The sequence below is a fragment of the Macrobrachium nipponense genome, chromosome 10 (genome assembly GCF_015104395.2).
Source record: "Macrobrachium nipponense isolate FS-2020 chromosome 10, ASM1510439v2, whole genome shotgun sequence".
Taxonomy (NCBI): domain Eukaryota; kingdom Metazoa; phylum Arthropoda; class Malacostraca; order Decapoda; family Palaemonidae; genus Macrobrachium; species Macrobrachium nipponense.
Genome location: NC_087204.1, coordinates 57,449,687 through 57,475,131, shown reverse-complemented (window position 1 = coordinate 57,475,131; position 25,445 = coordinate 57,449,687).

Here is a 25,445-nt window from a genome sequence, read left to right as displayed (position 1 = left end):
CTAGTCTTATTCCAGAGCTTGTAAGTATTGTATTCCAGTTGCGCATTGTATTTTTGAGGAAGCTGATGGTATTTTCCTCTGCCCCATATATTTTCAGGCATTCTATTAGCCATGTGTGTGGTATCATGTCGAAGGCTTTCTTATAGTCTATCCATGCCATGCTTAGGTTGGTTTTCCTTCTCCTACTGTTCTTCATTACTATTATTATTATTATTATTATTATTATATATATATATATATATATATATATATATAGATGCATGTATAAATATATAAATATATATGTGTGTATGTATATATATATATATATATATATATATATATTATATATATATAGAGAGAGAGAGAGAGAGAGAGAGAGAGAGAGAGAGAGAGAGAGAGAGAGAGAGAGAATGTGCCATTCATAACAAACATTATAGAAAGTTGAAAAGCAAATAAACGAGCATACATAAATGCAGTTGTTAATAAAAGAAAAACGGGGATAATCACAAGGCCAAATGGAAAAATGAAAATTCCACCATACATAAAACAGCGGCATCACACGAAAAACAGATTTTAAATCGCCTTTTTATCGGCGCCTTACGAGGTTAGCAACCCACTTTCAAGGAAAAATAGTGGTCGGGGCTCAACAGAGGACAACCTTCAACCACAAACAGTGTACGTATGCATAAATGTATGTCTGCTAAAATACATAGACACACACAGGTGCAAACATATATATAAACACATCAAACATACATATACACGTATAATACATATATATGTATATATATATATATATATATATATATATATATATATATGTGTGTGTGTGTGTGTGTGTGTGCATGTATATATATATATATATATATATATATATATATATATATATATATATATATATATATATATATATGCATAAATGTGCTTTAGGAAGTCTTTTGTGGATCTCGATAAATGAAACATTCATAATAGAAGGTGCAGATTTTCATAGCAATGAATGTATGGGTATGAATATATAACGTAGACAGCGTATAAAACGGGAAAAAGGATGCTCTGTTGAGCTAATCTTAAAACATCTGGTTACGGTAACTGCCTATATATACCTATGGCTACATTTACTCACATTGCTTTTCACGGCCTGCAATTCGCAATCATTTCTTATACCCATAAACCACATCAACATTCTACCTCCCATCTCCTTCAGTTTTAGATATTGTTCTTAGTGTCCGGAAGTGTATGGAGACAAACGCCCGGCGTTCGTGACTAAGATCATTTACTGCAAAAGACAGATTCTAAAGTTGGTTCAGCGAAGAAAGGACCGGAGACAGAGCAGAAAGGAGATAGTAGATACTACGGATAGAGAACTAATCTTCGCATTATTACACAAGCAATGTCAGTCTTATTAAAAGGCATCTCATAACACCTTTTCACCCGAGCACGCTGGGGTTTCGTTCAATTAATAAACGTTCTCTACCGACCCCCCTCTAACTTCTCTCTACGAGCATCCCAAATGATGCCATCTGCAAGAAACACCATTATGTTTTTCACGTTAGCAGACATCTCGACAGTTATGGTTTAGTATGGAAGTTTAGTCAAGGTCACAAACTTTGGTGTCATATGAAAGCACTTCGTATTATTATGAAAGTAGTTTAGCCAGACTTTCAGCTCTCACAGGGCTGGCCCGAAGGATCAGAATAAAATACCAGGCCTAGGCCTGAGACAAAGCAGTTAGTTACCCAATAGGTCATTCAATATGATGATGAACGAATTAAAATCAAATTTAAAAATGCACATAGGAAAATGCTCTCTTATTGGAACACTTAATCACAATAAATACATTTACTCATGCTCTCATACATACGCACTAAAAAGGTATATTAATTAAAATTCAGAATAAGTTAAGCAACAGTTTAAATTTCTTTCTTAAATTCGACAAATGCAATACGGGTTTTTCATGCTTTTATTATTTACTTATTTTTATATTTTATTAATTATATCACAGCTCCTCATGAACATCAAAATTGAACGACTGAAAATGTATAACATTGACAAAATTTCCTTCTCTGATTTATTTCCAAAAGGTGACAGTTTTTGTTGGTCTTACTTTGGACACTACAGCACTTCTTTCATGTTACAGTTCTAGAAATACCTTTCCGCTTAAAGCTTTTCTACTTACTGTGTGCTACCCTTCCCCATGAATTCAAACCCACTGACCAGACCAAAAGTGAACATCAGAACTATATTAAGGCTCTAGATGGGTAACATTTCTTCCATGGTGTGATATTCACAGCTTTCCTCTACGTCTTTTGAATTCTTAAAACAATGAGTCGTGAGGCATGATGCTTTTCAGTCTCAGTTTATCAATTAGAAATAATACTTAATGAAAGCAATGCCAGTAAACTTCAAGATGCTACACATGCACAGTTAAGTATTTTCGCTACCAAAGTTAAGTATCTTTTAAGACCAAGGCAGAACAACAACGACTAAACTCTTGATCCAGTATCCATAAAAACAAGAAGTGTACACATCAGAAAACTACACGCAAGCTACATATAACTTGACGTCATGGAGTGTACCAACGTGCAGTCAAATGTATACAATATATATTTTCGCTAAACACTAAACCTGGTCTAGAAGAGAAAAATGCACAACGGTCACTGCTATATTCGTGCTGTGAATGCTGAATGGCGGATGAAGCCCCTCTGCTGAATCTCGGTGGCTCTGGTCCTGGCCACGACCTACACCTACACAAGCCAAATTTCCCTGCATACACCGACTTACCTCTACCAAGCAATCTCGGTCTTCCTGAACATTATATTAACGCCCTTCCTTTCCAATACTTCTGATCGCCCTCAACATCCCCCACACTTCCAACTTTCACATTCACATCTGTGTTGCTTTTTTGCTGAAAATCATACATACAAATTCCTACGCATACTAAGTAATGCTTTCCACTTATAACTTTTGCAGTTGTACCTATCACCTTTACTCTTATAGAATGATACAGTCATTCCTTTCACCCACTCCTGAACCTTTACCCTATCCAGACATATGGCAATTGACAATCGCTCATTGACCAGTTAATCACACTACAAACACCACTTCCCTGTATCCATCTTTAATTATGCCTTTCCATTCTTCAACCTCTTCACTGCTCGTCCCGATTCATTAACCTTTCTCTCTGCACTTGCTTCTCAACAACGATTTACTCTCCCTATTGTTCATAATATTCTTTCACTCTCTTCTTCACTACCCTGTACAATACATGAACTTCTTATTTGTCCTTTCATTTCATCATCCTACCATTCACAGCTTTTACTCTCTCTTCTTACCCTCCTCATTTACTACGTCCACCTTTGTCTAGAAGTCTTCCCCATATTCCTTTGTCATTCGCCTTATATGCTCTTCTGACTCCCTTCCTTACAATCTCCCTATTGTTTTTACAGACAGCAATGTTTCTACACCTTCCTCTCTACTCAAAACATATACCTGTCTTGATGTTCACTTCCATGCAATGATCAACTATACCTCCAACCACACTTCTTTTCATTACATCCATCATCTTGCTCTTTAATCTATTCTATATTAAGAAACATAAGTATGTCATCGGTTGAGAATTGCTGAAAACAAGAAACCTCTGCCACTCTGACACCATCCCCCTAAATAAGGAACGAGGTTTATAGTAAAAATTTATTGATATAAGAGGGATAAATCCGCGATGATGTAAGAGCTCAGTCGATATTATCTTAATAAAACTGCGAGCTCTCGCTTCCAGCTCATAAGCTTCTTCAGTTTGAAGAAGTATGTAAGTTGCTCGCCAAAGCCCACGATTTTATTAAATCACCAACATATCACATACGTTGCTGTGGATTTATATTCGTCCATTACGTTTTTGGAGGCGTGGAATCGATTCCTGCCATGGGAGGAGTCAACGTTAAGTGAGGTTTTACCTTCGAACTACTGCGTCTCTTTATCTATGACAGGCGAATCTAATACGTGCAAAGTAGTCAAGAATATCTAAGATACTGTGGATATCAAGATCACACACATTTGATAAAAATTAACTTTTGATTCTATATTTAAATATGCACTATATATTACAAAACTGGGAACTGTAGCAGGTTAGCACCATGAGCATCATGACACAGAAATACAAACATTATTTGAGTGTATAATTGTCTTAACTCTCAAATTCTTCAGACTTTTTAAATATGCGTGACATCAGAAAGCCTGAGAACAAAACACAAGAATATGAGATTGTAATGAGCATAGTAGGATTCGAACCCGCATCAGGAGTACTAGAAACAAGGTCGCCTTATCGATATGACCACCGCATTTGGTTCCCAGCCTTTGCAGTGACACGCGTATGCAAAAGGTGTGAGAAATTCGAAAAGTTAAGGGGGCATTGTGGTTATTACAATTTCATCTGGTGCAGCAGACTATATATATATATATATATATATATATATATATATATATATATATATATATATATATATTTATATATACATATATACACATACACCCACACCCACACACACACATATATATATATATAATATATATATATAAATTATAAGTCATACAATCTCCAAGGGGACAGTTAGGTGACACGCACATTAAACCAAAAGATGAGGTCTGCAACGTTACAGAATGTTAAGCTTGGCGTGGCTATAGCGAGCAACGCCTAAATCGCTCTACAACTTCGTGACAGAGGGTGTGATGTACCATTTAGGCAGGAGTGGGCCACCGTGTTACTCACGGGGCGTGAAGCATAACTCCATGAGAGGACCGCAAGACAGCACGGAAATAAAATGGAACAAACAAATTCTTGTACAAACGTCGATGCCTTTTAGGACACAGCAGTGCGCCGTCGAAAGACACATTTCCGGGCAATGGGCTCATTTGTCCGTTTCGCAGTGAGCGATACAAGAGCAAGAGGCGATAAGAGGATTCCTGATCCCTCAAGGCACTTCGAGATATGCGATTCCCGTTCTTGTTGTAGCAATTTCGACAGAGAGAGAGAGAGAGAGAGAGAGAGAGAGAGAGAGAGTGTGCTGTGCTGTATCCCTCGTCAATGACATTTCCGGTCTGGCGGTGGGAATGATCTTGGCGTTATCCACACAGGACGGAGGAAGTGAACACAACGACGATAACATCAGCAAATGACAACCAATGCAAATGTACATAAAAAAAAACCATTTAGTGGACAACTTATAAAACCAGTATGAATCACACTGAAACATGAAGAGATAAATTAAGAAATACGCGCAGTCATTCCTCTTTCGTGCCAGTTTTCAAAATTTATGGTACGCGAGACAAAAAATTGAAGATAATTATAAAATATGCATCTGAACTCAATTTGGTAAAACAAAACTATTTAATTAAGCCTACGATGACAAGCTAAATATGAATATACAAATACTTACATATTCATATATATCAATATATATAATACGTATATATACATATATTGTAATGGAGTTAACTTATTTGATTTTGTATTTTTGCTATGCTTTTGACTTCGCACATTAAAGTAAATTTCTGTTTGTTTTTTGTCTAGTTTTGTTTACTTGTGTCTTTTGAAGGCTGGACTTGGGGTCTTTGCTTCCCCCCAAAAGGGTAGTTGTAGTTTTAATTGGTACGTCACTAATATATATAAGTCTTTCTTTTCATGACTGACGGTGTTTCGGCTGTTCGTCACCTGTTTTGTTTTCATCTCCGCTGGTGATGTGGGGACCTTTGGAGTGATGAAACGGCAGTTAACGGCTCCCTATAGAGAGATTTCCAGCTCCCATATTTTCTGACGGCTTATGGCAGTTTGCACGAATGTTCTGAAGACGCCCTCGACGTTTTGCAGCTGGTGGCATCTTGGAGGTGTTCCTTGCCATCCCCTATGAACTATACTTTTGCTGGCGTCTCTTCAGTTAGTGTAAGGGATCGTGTGATACCCTTCTTTTGCAAGTCGTATACTTCGGGGTTGTGTGATGCCCTTCCTTGCCATACGTACTTTTGGAGGCGAAACTCGCCCGTCATTGCCCCTGTCCTCAGCTTGCTGAACCTCTGGAGGTAAGATCCCAGACCCTGTGTGTTTGTCATAACTATTCTCACCTATAGAGTCCTAATGTATGTTTATTCAAGTGTGTAATTTAATTAGTTTTAAGGTTAATTCCTTACTTTGTCTCTTACTATCATAACGACCCGTGCATCTGTGGTTTCTATCTCCCCCTAGTAACTTTTTCTTTTACTTTAGTGTGCTAGTTAGCTAGGCGAATGTGTTTTTGGATTTGTAATCATGAGTTTTTCTTCCCTAAAGTACAATTTTCAAAGGATTTCTTTGTAATTGTGAGATTTTTGTTGTAATACATAATTAAGTGTTCGTTTAGTCTCCGTATCCTTCTCTTTGAGGAAGTACTTTGAATTGTTCATGTTCTGGTTATGAGTCCTACTCATTATCACAGCGGTAAGGATTTTAAAGTGGATCAAAGAATCTCTGAACTCGGCACCATCTCTTAGCTGAGTTTATTTATCACATTTATATCTTTCTAGTTATCATAACTGTCAAATGAGGTGATTCTGTACTGGCGCAGAAGCACTTACCAATAATATAATTACTTATGAATGTTAGTTATTTCCATGGTATAGTGAATTATATATATATATATATATATATATATATATATATATATATATATATATATATATATATATATAACGTGATGCTATGTATAAATAAAGGTTTTGCCACGGAGGAAAATGAAAGGCGAGAGGGCCAAGAACTTTCGGTCTAACACGACCCTTTAACCCTTTGCTTAGGCACAACTAATCATACAGAGCAAAAACATAGCACAAGTAGGCTTAATATCCAAACTGACATTACAAGATTAGCATTAGGTCCATTTCACTCTACAGAAACGAGAAAATGCCTGAGGGCAAGATTAGCGATTTTTTAGGCAGTCACACCTTGGAGGAGCACACACATGGTCAACAGATGATTCATCCAGAAAATAATACATTTTGAAAAACAAGGAGGCATATACGACTTAGTAACATCACGAAAAAATAGATTAAGAATTGGAACATTTTTGTAAATTTCGTGTTAACTAATACAAAATGGTATTGTTTTTCTATTAAAATTTGCCTTGACAATTCACAATCCCTTAATCCTTAATCTCTTTTTTCGTGATGTTACTAAGTCGTATATGCCTCCTTGTTTTTCAAAATGTTTTGTTTTCTGGATGAATCATCTGTTGACCACGTATGTGCTCGCTCCTCCAAGGTGTGGCTGCCTAAAAATCGCTAATCTTGCCCTCTGGCATTTTCTCGTTTTTGTAGAGTGAAATGGACTTAATGCTAATCTTGTAATGTCAGTTTGAATATTAAGCTTACTTTTACTATGTTTTTGCTCTGTATGATCAGTTGTGCCGCCTAAGTAAAGGGTCGTGTTAGACCGAAAGTTCTTGGCTCTCTCGCCTTTCATTTTCTTCTGGGCAAAACCTATGTGTGTGTGTGTGTGTGTATATATATATATATATATATATATAGATATATATATATATATATATATATATATATATATATATATATATATATATATATATATATATTATATATGGGTTGATTAATATATAAGGCCTCCAAAAGTAAAACAACAATTGTAGACCAGACAGGAAATGGAAACAGTATCAAAGTTCAGGAAATTTATTCCTCTTTGAATTAAGCGTGCTTTTTTCATCATGGTCTCCATTTACTGCTAAAACTTTTCCCAAGCGCTCAATCCTTTTCGCATCCTGTCCACGAAACAATTTTGTCCAAGAACTCGACCAATATCGTCGCAAGCAGGATGATTTCCTCACGATGATCCCGCAGGAGATGAATCTTGGGAGGACTGATTTGATCAAATTTAGGCTGTCAATCCCAGCACTGCACTGGAGCACTTTCGCCCGTTCAGAGCTTACCTCAGTGAAAAGATAAAGTTGGAGTGGTTGGACAGCAAGATAAAAGAGATTCTTAAAATAAACTGAGATGAAGAGGAAGGATCTAACTATGGATCTCAGAGAAAACTCCATAGTTGCACTAAAAGGTAATAGTTAGAGAAGTTGGACAACAAGACTGAAGAAAGGAAGCGAGAATGGGTAAAGTAAAAGGCTTAATAGTGGTACAACAAGGGGCCGAAGAGAAGACGCCAACACCACGTGCCGGAACTACCCCTCTATAGTCCAGTGGAAATCACTACACCTTGTTTCATCACATAACAAATGTTTTATGTTTTTTACTGGTAGATTAGGACGTACTTATGATATAACAACTGGGGGCAGAACTTGCACCCTTGGGGAAAAAATTTTATGAAGGTAATTCAAAAGTAGTCGGCTGGCAGCTATCAGAAAACTTAAATTTAACTGTATTCGAGCTTCTAATTGATATAGACTTGAATTTAGTAGAAAAATGTATGTTTATTCACCAAAGGAATACGATAGTGGACTCCAATTTATCATATTTTCATTATTTTCAGATTTATTATCATTGAGGCAAACACCATAAATCTTGGTCAAGTATATAGCCAACATTTCTCAAAATCTCACATGAGATCAGATACATAACATTATATTATACAAATGTTCATCGAATTTCATAAAATATATTTGATTTGAAGTTTTATTGATAGAATTCTATGCATATACAGGGATTCTACTACAATTCGATGTCAAGTCACTTTTAGATGAATCCACCTTAACTCTGTATCATCACCACCTCCGACATATTCGTCATCATTTTCTTCCCTGGAAGCCGAAACTGCACGGATTTTTACATTCCCTCTCTGCACAGCAAACAAAAGAGATAGAACCTTACATGCAAGCACTGCAGCATCTACAGCATGCAATGGAACAACAGCGTAATGACGAGCATCCACATTTAATCATTTTTACTACTGATAGAGGAACAGGTGATACATCTGATGGCAAGGTTCCAGTTTGTTTGTGTCAGTATCTATGCGCCAGCCATAATGCACAGAAAGTACAGGTGGATCAGCTTCAAGGGCATGTCTCCAGATTCGCATCTTGCTGTTCATAAACTTCTTTAGTAGGAAGCACTACCTTTAGATTTGGAGCAGAATTGAGCTTGTGACTGGCCACCTTGTTTCTCCAAACCATGTATCGAAGAGATGCCATATTGGATTCATTTGGAAATCCATAATATAATGCTATGAATGTTGTGCATTCAGAATTGTTGCTATGAATGCTGTGCACTGAGACTTGCCCTTTAGAACTGTTCCTTTCCCAATTCCTCACAAACAAAACAGTGCCACGTACTAAAAGAACATGAGCAACTAAAACATTGTCTAAGATATCATTGTGCTTCTCAACTGTAGCCTTTTTGTCTACACATTTTCTTCCTGAACTTGCACCAGTCATAACCAGATTGCATGTGAACTTCTTTGTTTTGTAGTAGTGAAGTAACAAAATAAACACATCACTGTCATCAGCAATGGCGCATAACTGTTTACCAAAACTAGCAAGATGAATGACCTACTAGATGATGACCACAACTGCTTCCTCATGTGTTGTACAAAGATCAGGTCTCTTTCTTATACTACCATTACAGATCTCTGTTGGAGTTGGTTCAGGTCCAGTAACTACCTGCAGTCTTCTGCTTAGACACAACAGGTCGTTCATCTCTCTAAGATATTCATAAATAAGATTGACTAACTGAAACTTGTTCTCTGTAACACTGAGACCCATGGTCAGCTTATGTTGTTGGCTGGCATTGTTTCTGGCTCGTGATGTCATAGTAGTTACCTTAATGCTGTTAGCATAGTATCTGACAAAGATTATATAAGTATCAGAATATTAAGATGAGAAGATATGTACTCCACAATATTTTTATATATTCCTGAACAAGTCCATAGGAAGACCAGTGGACTATCCACAGAAAAGCACATCCTTATTCTAGAACCATTGCATCTGGAGGAACATTTACGATCTGTGAGCTTAACATGAAGTTTTGTCTTTGATGCAGATTTAGATTTTGTGAGATGCATCTTTACCAGATTCATTGTACATTGATGCTGGAGTACTGTTCACTTCATGTCCCAAAACATCCTTCATAAAAATGTCTCGAACTTTCTGTAAACAGTGTTCCTTGGAGTAGATTAGTGTTCCTTGGAGTAGATTAGTGATGTGTCAAATACTTTAACATCTCCAACACTGACTTTCTTCCTAGATACAGACATGGTTACCACTGGCTTTGCGAGTGGCTTGTGAAAACTTTGAGGTTACCCTTCTTCAAAACTCCTCATTAATTTTTCTTCCAGTCAAACAGTTATCAACATCAGAAGATGCAGGTGATATCCTTCCAGTGACAATGTTGCCAAGGCTGCCTGGCGAGTGATTGGTTGGTTCAGGGGATCAGTGCAGGTGACCAGGGTATTCTGAATCTTCTGTCTATCCATCTGTGGCATCATTCTGGATCCTCTTCCTCGTGTGTAGTAACTGCTTGCTGCATATCCATATCAAATCATCTTTCTTCAGCTGTGCACATATGTGGAGGTCATGTGTACATCGCTTCAGTGCAGATGGTCGTGTTGTACCAATTATACTCCCAGAAATATGGCCATATCGCATAAAAGTTGGCTCTATGTATTAATCTGACTAAATTCCGTCCCACACACCAGGTTGATGATGTATAACATGAAGAACGTCTACATTGAATCAGGCAACTTTGACATAGAACGCAAATAAAACAGGCACCATTGCAACACCAGTAATACATTACTCTACAGAGTATGTATATATTAAGAAAGCATATGTTCTTACTGACATTCACATTTAATTGTTCCACCACCAGATAGGATGAAATAGTGGCTTGTGATTTCCACACGACGTAAAGGAAAGAAAATTAATTCATAATTTGCAGGGTAATCGTTTTTTTCAGTGATTGGAATAAATCGACCTTCGCGACTTCCATACAGTTATTGTGGGTCGAGATATCTTGACGCGGCAACCAAAGGGTTAATGATTTTTTCCCAAGAAAAGACAGAATATAAACAAATAGAACATTATAACATCTTCATTGAAGAAAAACATCAATTTTGTCACAGAAATCAAGTGTTTAAGTTGATTAGAAATAAGGAATAGCTGAAAACTAATAGATATTCCCTGATATGCAATGGCGGCCAATTTAAATTGTGGCAATGAAAAATTTTCCCCAAGGGTGCTTCCTCTTGCACCCAATTGTTTAAGTAAGGTATACATAACAACAACAAAAAAGAAACTACTATTATCTCTTGAAACGAGGTTTTACCAAAAAATCCATTCTGCCACTGGACTACTACTAGAATCATCGGTTGATCATTACTACCCAAAAAATAACTCAATCAATGATGAAACACCACCCAGTTTCTCCGAGAGCAAGGAATTTCCAAGCTAATCCAGCAGCAAAGAAAACCACGATCATTTTTTTTATATATAAAATTAACATCTAACACAGAAAATGACTTATTCTGAAAGGTACCGTTCTACTCGTATTTGCAAGCGCTCAAGCAACGCATACGCAGAAAAAAGCCTAAAATGAGATTTTTTTTATGTTATTTATTTATTTATTTTTTGTTTCGTCTCGACAATGCAAGACCATCCCGCAGTCATCAAACAGCGGAACCAGTAAGAAGGCTCAAATTCGACATTAACGCGCACCCTACGTACGTGTAGCCCGAATTTGGCCCCATCAGACTTCTGGTTATTCCCAAAACTGACAGTGATATTGAAAAGTCAGCATGTTAAACTTGGCGACGAAGTTCAAGCTGCTTTTCTGAACTAGATAAGAAATAAAGAAGAGCATTATCTTCATGGGCGGGATGCACAAATGGATTCGTCGTTTAGAAAAATGTGTAGCAGTAAATGGCGATTATGTTAAAAAAGTATTCAACATTCAAATCCACCTGTATACCCGTTTCATTATGCAATAAGATCTAATACACATTTTATAGGCTAGGAGACCTATTTATAAATCAACTCTCGTTTATATAGACTGCACAAACGAGTAAATCAAACTACAATTAAATCGAACTAAAACTTGCACAAGTATGTTAATAAGAAAGAACCAAGCATGCGCTTGGAAAAGATACGGCAGACATGAACATTAAAGCAATTCTGCATAAGCAGACCCTTACTCCCCTTCTTCACCCTTCCATCAGTTATAGCTTGCTGTGGCATAGGTACGTGCGTAGGTATGCCACCCCTATACATCGAGCTGAAGCAGCACTAACATTCTATCCCCTTCGGGAGGAGAGAGAGAGAGAGAGAGAGAGAGAGAGAGAGAGAGAGAGAAAGGTCGATAGGTATTTGATACAGACCCAAGCTAGGATAGGGAGGCACTCTACACCATCACGAATTAATCGGTTTATGCCGGTGGTCTTTTGTGATCTATATTGACATCAAACGCATTCTCTCTCTCTCTCTCTCTCTCTCTCTCTCTCTCTCTCTCTCTCTCTCTCTCTCTCCTTACTGCGTGGAGATTTTAGGACTATCGTCCTACTGAGCATTGAAACTGATGTCAATGGTAGCCCCTCCTTTCATGAATCATACCAGCAATGCCGTCACGAATCCTCCTCATTCCTCACACCAATTAGCTCCAGACTCCATCATTCCAGGAGGCCTCATTGTCCTAAGAGGTTCAACAATCTCACATCATGAAACTTATACCAGTTTCACAGAATAAACAAATATATAGCCATAGCACATAATCACAAAACTAAACCGATCCTTCCAGCCATGATCACCTTGTTGACCGAAAACTTTCAATAACATTGTTAGTTCATCAAAATATCACCATAAAATTTAACATTAAGATTTACATTTCTAATACTCTAATGACGGTTATGGCAACCGTACTTTTATCATCAAAACACTTGACTCCGATTCAATTCCTAAAAATATTTTTAAGGCTTAATCATCCAAAAGATTCATTCCCAGGTTCCCGAACCGCGCACCACAACAAAAGAACACCCAGTTCTACTAGAGGCTGCGATCAAAATTCCACCATTTAGAAAAACAACCACCGCAACCTTTCAACCCATAGCAACTGTCATATCTCCATCATCCTCTTGAATTCTTACACCTCTCTGAAAAAACTTACTGCCATCCGCTCTGCAACAACAGAGCAACATTCCCAACCAAACAATGTAATAAATTTCAAATACAACACTACAAAGAAGACGACAAGAAGACAAAAAATAAATTGTCCCTTCACTTTAAACACCACAGACTTACACTGTCACATTCAATTGTAAAATCACACCAATCCCCTAATGAGAACTACGATAACAGTCGTGCTTCGTTACAGCGAAAAAATTATAAGAAGCAAAATGCATTGCATGCGCTTCATTCCATGAAAATATCATTCCTCTGCTTTATTTCCGTTCCACCAAATTCTCCCCCTCTCTCTCTCTCTCTCTCTCTCTCTCTCTCTCTCTCTCTCTCTCACACACCCATTCATATACATATACATATATATATATATATATATATATATATATATATATATATATATATATATATATATATATATGCCTGTGTGTCGAAACAAAGGAATTCGATGAGAGTTTCCGATGGACGTGCTGAAGTAGTGGCAGGTGGGAAAGAATTCAGAAAACAAGAAAAAAAAAGGGAGGGGGGGGGAGATGGAGGTAAGGAATGGTTTACAAAAAGACGAGGGGGCTGGAAGAGTATATGTGCATCCACACACACGAGAGAGAGAGAGAGAGAGAGAGAGAGATGAGAGAGAGAGGTTGGTTAACGTTTTGTGCAAGTGGCCTTTGGAATTTATCTTTTGTTTTAGAGAGGTGGCACATATTTTGAGGGATTGATTAAAAAATGTGTAAATGGTGTAATGTGTGTGTGTGTGTGTGTGTGCGCGCATGATTTCAAAACATCAAGAACACAACACGGTATTGAACCTTCTGAGTAGCCACTTTCAAAATATAACAACAAATCAAAAACCAGTATATGATAATAATGGCCTAACTTTCACTATTACAGCATTTACACATTTTTTAATCAATCCCTCAAAATGTGTGCCACCTCTCTAAACAAAAGCTAAATTCCAAAGGCCACTTGCACAAAACCCCAACCACCTCTCTCTCTCTCTCTCTCTCTCTCTCTCTCTCTCTCTCTCTCTCTCTCTCTCTCTCTCTCTCTCTCGTGTGTGTGGATGCACATATACTCTTCCAGGCCCCTCGTCTTTTTGTAAACCATTCCCTACCTCCATCCCCCCTTTAATTTTTTTTTTTTTTTTTTTTTGTTTTCTGAATTCTTTCCCGCCTGCCACTACTTCAGCACGTCCCATCGGAAACTCTCATCGAATTCCCTTTGTTTCAGACTCCCCTTCCCATCTTCAAGAAGACAGGACTTGTTTTCATCTATCCAGGAGGAAGGCGGCGTTGAACTGAAGTCATGGCAAAGGAAAGGAAGTGGTGAACCAGACACTGTCTGATATCTTACAACCAGTAATGGAACAAACACGAACCATTTCAGCTCCGAAATATCTCAACCAGTCAATTAATCTCTTAGTACACTGGGAAAGGGTATCAATTAAAAATGAAGTACCTTATCACCAGTAAACAAATTTCTCTAACCGGTCATTGGTGCTCTCTCACCAGCACGGTGAAACTTATCAAGAGTAACCCTCATATTAAAACGATATCAAATAGCCCTTCCACTGGAAAAATCAGCTACAATATTAAGAATCAAAAAAGTCCCTCTTTACTAAGCAGAGTTATCCTGTTCTCTACAATCTTACGAGAAATATCGTATTGCCTAAAACCGGACACGAATACTCTATGTAGAAGGAGTGTCCCGAATGAACCTATGTCGGCAGTTGGATTTTAATCCCAGACCATCGATAAATAGCGATTACCCTTTGAAAACATTCACGTTTAGCAGTGAAAAAAATTCCATCCTGTAACAAATTGTATGTGCAAATTAAACAAGATAAAGATCATTACATTCAGTCAAAAGCCATTGCCTATAATTTTCTGCAATGACTAAGGGAAGGGATGAAAGTGAAACAGAAGCGGTTCACTTGTATACGTATTTCAACTTTATGCAAATAAAGTACAAATGTTGCATATGAATAAAAGAAAAATTTTAGATTGGTAGAGATGACTTGCTTTTTTTGCAGTACACGAGGCATTTGAACGGGAAGGCTTAGAAACGTGGCAGTAAGCATAATCGGTCAAAAATTTTGCTGAAGTACGGAGATGGAGCATTGTGTTTTAAGACAGACTAGTTATGTGAAACGAATGTGGAACGATGGGTCCGAAATGTCCCAAATTTGGGAGTATCTGGACGGAGGTGGATATGAACACCTATTAAGTGCCGGACAGACGCTCTGAAAGAAGTACTGGAAGAAAGGACCTTCATCTCCAGAGCGTGAAAGTACTTGCAAGACCCAAGTGAATGGTAGATTGTCTGCAAGAGGCATATATGCATGCCACGCATAGTTGATGCGCTTAGGTGAGGCAGTTTCTGCACAAGGGGTTCATCAACTGCTTAAGTAAATGTGCAGGAACTAGTATTTTTTATTTACTTATTTTTTTTAAAGGTTGGAATCACTTCTGTCAAGGGAAAATGTTTGATGGTTGTTACGCATACATATGTGTGTGTGTGTGTGTGTTTGTGTACGAGAGAGAGAGAATTTATAGAAATACTGGAGAGGTGTCTTGGTGTTCCACTTGGTGACCAAATGAGCCCACCTGACTTCATCACGTCCTGTTCTTCAATGGGATGTGCGAAAACACGTCCAAGCCATCCCCATCTATCTTACTTTCATCATTATATCATCACACATGGCCTATTTAAAATCTTTTTTTCGCGTGTAACTAAAATATATTTAACTTACTATCCTTGTTAGGCCGGCTTATTATTTGGTTTGACTTTCTTTTTAACTTTTTTTTAGTCTTCCACTGAATTCCAACTACAGAGAACCTTTACTGGATACCACTACTCCAGAAGTTTGAAAAAATTCAACTTCATCCATCCTTTCTCCATTTCATCTTTTGTTCATCCCTATGTGCGTAGATTGTCCTCATTATTTCTGCTTTTCTTAGGTGTGCTTTGAGTCCCATCTCTCTGATCTATTACACAAGCTCTGCCAATCTTGCGTTTGACTTACGTAACACCATAAGCAGCATTAAGGAACATATAAATAAACGAATATTATAACCAGTTAATGAGACTTTATGCGTTGTGAGGGCGAGTGATTGTTTGAAAAACACAATTGTTTGTTTATTTTTAAAAGGATAGATGCTTCTTTACCTAGGAATACTGTTCCCTCTTGAGAATTTTCGTCTGTCGCATTCAAGGTGACAGAGTTGTCACATTTTCTTGACAACACCCGTCCGAGAAGTAGAGCAACGGCAGTTTCCGAAGGATTATTTTGAGGGTGATAGCAGCAACAACAGTTTTTTTAAGATCACATTGTTGTTGGTGATGGCAGCAACAGAAGTTTTTTTAGCATCACACTGTTAAGAGTGATGGCAGCAACAGTTTTTTGAGGATCACGCTGTTTTGGGTGATGGCAGCACAAGGCATGGAGCACACTTTTTTTTAAGGCGATGGCAGCAACAGCATTTTTTTTAAGGATCACACTGTTTTGGGTGATGGCAGCATCAGCAGTTTTCCGAGTATCACACTGTTTTGGGTGATGACAGCAACAGCAGCATTTTGAGGATCACATTATTGTGGGTGATGTCAGCAACAGCAGTTTCCTGATTATCATCTCGTTGGAGGGCGATGACAGTAACATCGACAGATCTGAAGAGTAACTGGGTTGATAGATTTCAAGTACTCCAGGAGGCGTCGTCACAGGATCATATTTTTGCTACTGTATATTATCTATTTTAGGACTTACTTATTGAGAATCTAAGTAAAGTATGTGGAACTATGTAAGTTGATTATTGATTATAGTATTTGCTTTACGTCTCTGTTTTCCAAAACCTTGACTTGTTTGTAAATATGTATAAAAATTTAGGATGATAATAAATTAGTTTTACGGTGACATGAGTCGTTTTGTTAAGCTCCATCCTCCTTTGCTAGTCTCCACTGCCGCCAGTCATTCTGGTCTCATTCTATTTTGCCAGTTAAGATCCTGCAGGACCGACTGCGGTCCAGTACAGTGGAGGAATTCACCTCCTAGGCTGGTCTAACAAAACGAAGTAAAGGTGCATTGCGCTTGAAATATTGTGATCACAGAGTGCTCCTTCGCTATTTTTTCCATATCATACACCAGTTTATGCTGTCATTCTGTCGGGAAAATTTAAAATCATTTGACTAAAGAACACTCGAGCGTACGACACACAACACACACACACACACACACACACACACACACACACACACACACACACACACAAACTTTGTGACTTGAATGAATATAAATGCTAACAACTTCACAATCCCACTACAAACTTCACTCACGAGGTAATACAATTAAAATTTATTTTCTAACGATGATTATAACACTATTATTTACATTTCATAAAATACTTTAACAGGCTCCAATCACTTGAATGAGAAACTGCAAAAGAATAAAATTAAAATTATCGTTGTCATTTATAAAAAAAACTACTAAAAGATAACCCCCCTTCCCCTTCCAACCAAAAAATCATGAAACCACCAAATTTGAGAACGACATTCGATAACTCATTTCATTTAACTCATTTCATTTAACAGACAACTAGGTTTTTTCACCAGAATCAAATATAGTCTTCAATCGTTCATATGAGAGAGAGAGAGAGAGAGAGAGAGAGAGAGAGAGAGAGAGAGAGAGAGAGAGAGAGAGAGAGTAAATAGAAAAGGAAATTAATATTACATGAGAGGATGAGACGTTGAAGTGGCTTTAAACCCAGATAAGTGTCTTGATAATAGGTTCCGATTAAAATGGGAAGTCTATAGAAGTCTTTTTGATGGTGGGATCTTAGTTTAAATTCACCTCTTCAACAACCTGAGTTTGCTGAGGGTTGGATTATTGAGTTCCACATTATCATCGTCCCACAATACACAACTACAGGCACACATATAAAGCCTGATGTGTTTATTTACGTTTTGTTGAATAATCAAATAGCAGAGGTCATTTTCAAATTCAATAGCGAGAATTTCAGTGTTCAAAAAATAAAACAATCCAATCACATGAAAACCAACGTAAATCAGTCGACTGCTTGACATAGGTGATTGTTAAAGTATGAAAACTACATAATAAAAGATGCCATTTTTCCGAACATATCTTGTTGTTAATGGAAGAGCTATTACAGGGACTACAAAATCAGCTGTGAAAAGAGGTCTGGGAGCTATGAATATTAATGTCCCAGTCTGCTTGACTTAAAAATTAAAGTAAAGTACACACCGCACTCTCGCCTCCTACCCTTCCCTTCAGTGCCCTTCTGTAAATCAATTTTGACATATCTGGCAATCTTTAATAATAATAATAATAATAATAATAATAATAATAATAATAATAATAATAATAATAATAACGACAACGATAACGATAACGATAAAAGTAGACGAAGACCCAGAAATATACAGACAGGAGAATGACAAACAGAACAGAGGAATGGCACAACAAACCAATGCACGACCAATACATGAGACAGACTAAAGAACTAGCCAGCGATGACACCTGGCAATGGCTACTGAGGGGAGAGCTCAAGAAGGAAACTCAAGGAAAAATAACAGCGGCACAAGATCAGGCCCTAAGAACCAGATATGTTCAAAGAACGACAGATGGAAATAACATCTCTCCCATATGTAGGAAGTGCAATACGAAAAATGAAACCATAAACCGCATAGCAAGCGAATGTCCGGCACTTGCACAGAACCATTACAAAAAGAGGCATGATTCAGTAGCAAAAGCCCTCCACTGGCGCCTGTGCAAGAAACACCAGGTACCTTGCAGTAATAAGTGGTACAAGCACCAACCTGAAGGGGTGATAGAAAACGATCAAGCAAAGATCCTCTGGGACTATGGTATCAAAACAGATAGGGTGATACGTGCAAACAGACCAGACGTGACGTTGATTGACAAAGTCAAGAAGAAAGTATCACTCATTGATGTCGCAATACCATGGGACACCAGAGTTGAAGAGAAAGAAAGGGAAAAAATGGATAAATATCAAGACCTCAAAATAGAAATAAGAATGATATGGGATATGCCAGTGGAAATTGTACCTATAATAATAGGAACACCAGGCACGATCCCAAGATCCCTGAAAAGGAATCTGGAAAAACTAGAGGCTGAAGTAGCTCCATGACTCATGCAGAAGAGCGTGATCCTAGAAACGGCGCACATAGTAAGAAAAGTGATGGACTCCTAAAAAGGCAGGATGCAACCCGGAACCCCACACTATAAATACCACCCAGTCGAATTAGAGGACTGTGATAGACAAAAAAAAAATAATAATAAATAAATAAATAAATAATAATGTGGCAAAAGCCCTCCACTGGAGCCTGTGCAAGAAACATCAGCTACCGTGCAGTAATAAGTGGTACGAGCACCAACCTGAGGGAGTGATAGAAAACGATCAAGCAAAGATCCTCTGGGACTATGGTATCAGAACGGATAGGGTGATACGTGCAAACAGACCAGACGTGACGTTGATTGACAAAGTCAAGAAGAAAGTATCACTCATTGATGTCGCAATACCATGGAGGGACACAGAGTTGAAAGAGAAAGAGAGGGAAAAAATGGATAAGTATCAAGATCTGAAAATAGAAATAAGAAGGATAGGATATGCCGGTGGAAATCGTACCCATAATCATAGGAGCACTAGGCACGATCCCAAGATCCCTGAAAAGGAATCTAGAAAAACTAGAGGCTGAAGTAGCTCCAGGACTCATGCAGAAGAGTGTGATCCTGGAAACGGCACACATAGTAAGAAAAGTGATGGACTCCTAAGGAGGCAGGATGCAACGGAACCCGGAACCCCACACTATAAATACCACCCAGTCGAATTGGAGGACTGTGATAGAGCAAAAAAAAAAAAAAATAATAATAATAATAATAATAATAATAATTAAGAAGTATATTTTCGTGTTATCACTGTCACATTTCCTTAGTCGGATGACAATTCTCAGTTCCATAATTGAAGGTCATAATTCTATCACATTTCGTATTACTATCATTTTCAACTGAAGTTTACGGATCAACTACCAACTTTGATTCCTTGCGTTTTCTGAGCGACAATACAACCGGAAACGCTGCTGTCTGTGTCAAACAAAGGCTTTGGAAGCATCTGACACGCGATGAAAAAGTAACGTTAGAAACTGACCCGAAAAGGCAATGTGAAAATTGTGAAAATCGTAGAATTATCAAAGAAAAAGGCTGTTTCAAGAAATAAGGAGAGAGAGAGAGAGAGAGAGAGAGAGAGAGAGGAGAGAGAGAGAGAGAGAGAGAGAGTCTCCAGAATTTTCAGTGACGATTTCAAACTGTTTGTTGTAGTTAGGTCCATGACAGTTGAAACAATCAGTTCACTCACTCCCTGGCATCTTGGTATTTATCAATCATAATGACCATTACTGATATTTAACTCTTCGTATTATCATTATCTTTAATACTACTTTTATCATGACTGATAGTTTTGTTCATTTAATTTTACAATATTTAGCATAACGCGTATGTATTAAGGAAAAGCCCTTCAGTGGATGCAAAGAAGACATGAGTAAATCAGAAGAACTGAGAAATAAATGCTAAAAATATAAGAGGCAAAATGAACACTATTCTGCATAGACATGACAGATTATCGGAAAAGGAAGCGTTCGTCATCTCTGAGGTTTCCCGTTTCCTGACTTTATCAAATTCGGATAGGACATAATAACAGTGTCAACCTCACTCAAGTCCCTAAGAAATCATGATCTGTTCTTCGACCAAGATTTTCCACCTCTTAACTCTGTGAAAATAGTGTTTATACTGGTATGAATTAGCTTGTCTCGCTTGACGCTCACATTACGATGCTATTTATCCCCAAGGCCTAAACCTTTCGGTTCCGTGACTGAAATTCCCCACTTTATGATGAGGCGATATTATTATTATTACACTGATATGAGAACAACAGCAACAAGTTGCTAGACCTCTGTCACATCCTATCATAAATGACGAATAAGTATACTTCTTCATTACGATAAATGCTCACCAATGTCATATTATACTTTCCATGGAAGAGTTCACCCTATCTGTTAAGATTTCTCCACATTCAAGGAGGAAGAAATAGTAAATGAATACATGTGTAAAGAAAGATGTCTCGAACATCAAAACGTTTTTTCAAAGAAAATAACGTATTTTATTCACTTTCGAAGAAAGAAGATACATCTATATGTACTTAGAATGGAATAGAGGTAGGTGGAGGAAATCTATTTCCCAAATAGATGCGAATCTCGGTAAGAACTCTAAAGGATTACAAGGGCATGTGTTCAATTATATATATATATATATATATATATATATATATATATATATATATATATATATATATATATATCTGTGTGTGTGTGTGTGATAAATTCTTCTTTTTGAAACGGGATACGTCTGAAGAATAGAAGGCCCATTAAAACACTCTGGTTTAGAGCTGAGGACTATGTTTCGGTGGACTGACTCCCACCCTTATAAAGTAGTAATAAGGGGTGGGAGTCAGACCATCGAAATATAGTCCTCAGCTCTAAGCCAGTGTTTTAATGGGCCATTAATACATACATATACATACATACATATATATATATATATAAGTAACCATTATCTGCCTTGACCAGTCCAAGAATGCTTAATGAATAATATGTTTCTCGCAGAATGATTCAGTAGCAGAAGAGGAATGTTAAGATATGGTGCGGAAGCAGCAACGATCTTGATAGTAATATAGCCCCCCCACATCAATATCAATAATAATAATGATAAAAGAAAACTGATAAGCCATATTTCCAAGAATAAAAACTACGTATTGGACTAGGCAGAAATTTCCGTACCCACAAACATGAGGAAGTAAACTAGGTAACACGTAGCTGGTCGCCGCCCCTTCCCCTCCAAAAGGAAAACAATAACGCGCGCACACACACACACAGAAGTTACTCTTACCGCCCTAAATACATGGTTATGTCAAATCACAATCGTCAGGTATTGGGTAGAATTCCAGCTCAAAATCTCATGAAATTTCTGAGAAAGCAGACGAGTCATTAAAAGAAACTATATATTCCCATTTCCTGAACTAAGCCCAATCTTGAAAACTTGAGTTTCTTGGGAACGAGCAGACATATGGCTTTAATTACTTGTATGAATATTCTTCCACATACTTTTGGTTCCAAACGCGTGTTGAAGCTCACATTAGTAAGAAAGGAGCGTGCTCCATTTACAAGACAGGGTCATCGAATCTGCAGGGGACATTTGGGGATTTAGGAAAGTGAGAAGAGTGCGTGAAAGGAACCAGAGGTGGCATGAGGAAATGACAATTCGGGTTCAGAAAACAAAATGGGACGTACTGGTATATAATATATATATATATATATATATATATATATATATATATATATATATATATATATATATATATATATCATGCGCAGTCTTTCCAAGAAACGGAATAACGCTGCTCTCGACATGACGCACTTTTCCGTTCTGTTTTTGCTTCACTTTGAAGGCCAGGCTGCTCGTTCACCGAGTGTTGTGTGACGACGGGTATGGCTGTCAATCCATGGGTCGGGAGAGGCAATCCTCGGCTAACGTCTGGTCGGCCGGACAGAAAGGATAACGGTGCTATGTGAGACAGCATCAGTGTTCAGACTATTTATTCCAACACTGAAGGTGTATAACGCTGATTATGTTTAGTGATTTGGGTGACCTGGAACACCACGAGTCATTTGAAAAAAAAAAAAAAAAAAAAAAAAAAAACTTTTTTTTCCAGGTTTTTTTTATTTAAATATGGGATTTCAGTTTAAATGACGTCGTTTCAGATGCTATACCTCTCCGAAACAGATGTGCGCACCATACGCTATTGGAGTCAAGAAAACGTCCACGCCTATAATGAGATGTTTACATATTACTGAAAATATTAAACGTATATTGATCTATTATACGAGTATGTAATGAACATATTCGTTATCACGGTGATTTATATTTCTATAATAATAGTCGATGTGACATAGTTAAAAGGGGACAGGATCTTACACAAACATTCTAACACACTTTTAATCTCTCCATCTGGCTGACACTTGAACAAAATGGAAGGAAAACAGTTCCAGACAATAAATGCATTCTGCGACGGCAGAGGCGAAAGGGAACGAACAGAAGAGCCGCTGGCTGGGAGTGAGCACGAGTATCGAAAATTATGCACCCACTCTTTACCCTCGCGTTTTCTGTGACAAGACTAAAAGGCAGAATTTAATTCTGGAACAATAATGCCTCTACCCTTTTCCCAGCCTTTCCCTGAACGAGACAGTAATGACGCCAGTTATCTCGGAAATGAGAATATCCAAGGTCAGGCGCAGATCAGAGGGAGGACTGTGAGTCCCTTCGACCTTCTTGTTTCCAAACACTTCATAGAGCATCTCTCGATGATGTGCTGCAGCAGGCAGACCCTTTGGAATAACCGAAACATCAAGAGGGAAGAAATACTGAATGGCGTCTCCTATACTCTGAAGAGAGAGAGAGAGAGAGAGAGAGAGAGAGAGAGAGAGAGAGAGATAATTGGACCATTGTTCAAAAGCCACCCTCGTCCACTTCTCACTTGTCAATAAAGGGAAAATATCGCGTGTCCTGTAAATCCAAAGTTTCAAGAACAAAACAAACACGATGGAACCTACACCATCAACTCACAATAAACGGTAACAAAGTTACAAATTTCGAAGGCAAAATATAAATGACTTTTTTTCTTTTATTAAATCTAATTACTTCTTTTCATTTGCGAACCGATACAAGAATGCAGTAAGTGCCGTTAACCAAGCGTATATGAGAAAATACCATCAATATGAAACAATATGGAGTATTTAACTTGCCTGAGAAGTGCATAGAGAAATAGAACATTTCAGTGTCAATGGATCTGTTTTATATACAAGGGATATAATGCTTCTCTCTGCAGACAAAGGAACAGATAAGCGGACAGGACGGAGACACACACACATACACCCTAAGTGTTCGTCATCAAGTGCTCAGCTGCGAAGGGTTTGTTAATTCAGCTGGGAGAATTAGAAAGGCGAGAACAAACTCATAAAAGGCGACTTGATTAAGGACGGCGGAGGAGAAAAAGAGGACCTCTCTTCCCAAGACGCTCTGGGATGGAGAAAGGACCAAAGGCAAGCAATTGATTTTGCTCGCCAGGACCAGAACAAGAAAGGGCGTGGATCTCCATGGAACGAAACGAAGAAGAGAGACATCGCCCGCATGAGGGGAAAGGGACAATAACAACGGGCAGTGTTATGCAATTAAGATAACGGACTAAGGACTGATAGTAAAAACCTTCCAGCTTCTCAAATCATTGAAAAAAAAAAAAAAAAAAAGGTCATTCAACAACTACCACTAACATCTTTACTATCAAAACTGTAGGAGTGGTAGCAAAGCAGACACATCGACTTATCAGTGTCATGCTTTAGAGGTGTGTGTATATGTGTATGTATGTATATATATATATATATATATATATATATATATATATATATATATATATATATATATATATATAGTGTGTGTGTGTGTGTGCGCGCGTGCGCGCTTAAAAATCACAGTAATGCACGTTACTTCATAAGCGAATACCACAGGAAAAATGACAGGCAGAAATTCGTACCGAGCGCTTGCGTCCTTTAATGAGACATTGTCGAGGCACAAATGAGATACAGTTGAAAAGAAAGTTACAAGGTAAACAAAAAGATCATGTAGGCCCTATACCAGATGGTTAATTGTCGAAAGGGTAAAAATCGAAGAGATAATCCAAAGATAATCGGAGATCACACCGTCACAAACTAAAACAGATATAACCAAAAGAGAAATGGAAGCTTAGCCATACAAACTCAAAAAACATTTATACAAGTAAATATTTGAATTTTGTTGCATATATTTATCTATAATTTTTTCTTAATTATGAAGGTATCGAGTTCAAACAAACAAAGACTTAATTTTAGAACGCTTCCATTATTTGATTTAATGAAACAAAACTCAATGATACTCTTTTTATCTGTCGCTACACGGGACTCAATGATACTCTTTTTAACTGTCGCTACACGGCATTAAGGATCTTGCCTGACTCCAGTTAATAGGATGATCTAAATCTCTCATAAGCATTTTCTTCTGAATTTATTTCCATGCAAGAAAGGGAATTTTGCATATATGCATTACTGGCGGATCATTCACCTTATGATTAACAGCTTATTGAGAGACCTGTAAAATGTGATGAGTGGAAAGCATTATTTATTTATTTTTATTTATTTATCTATTTATTT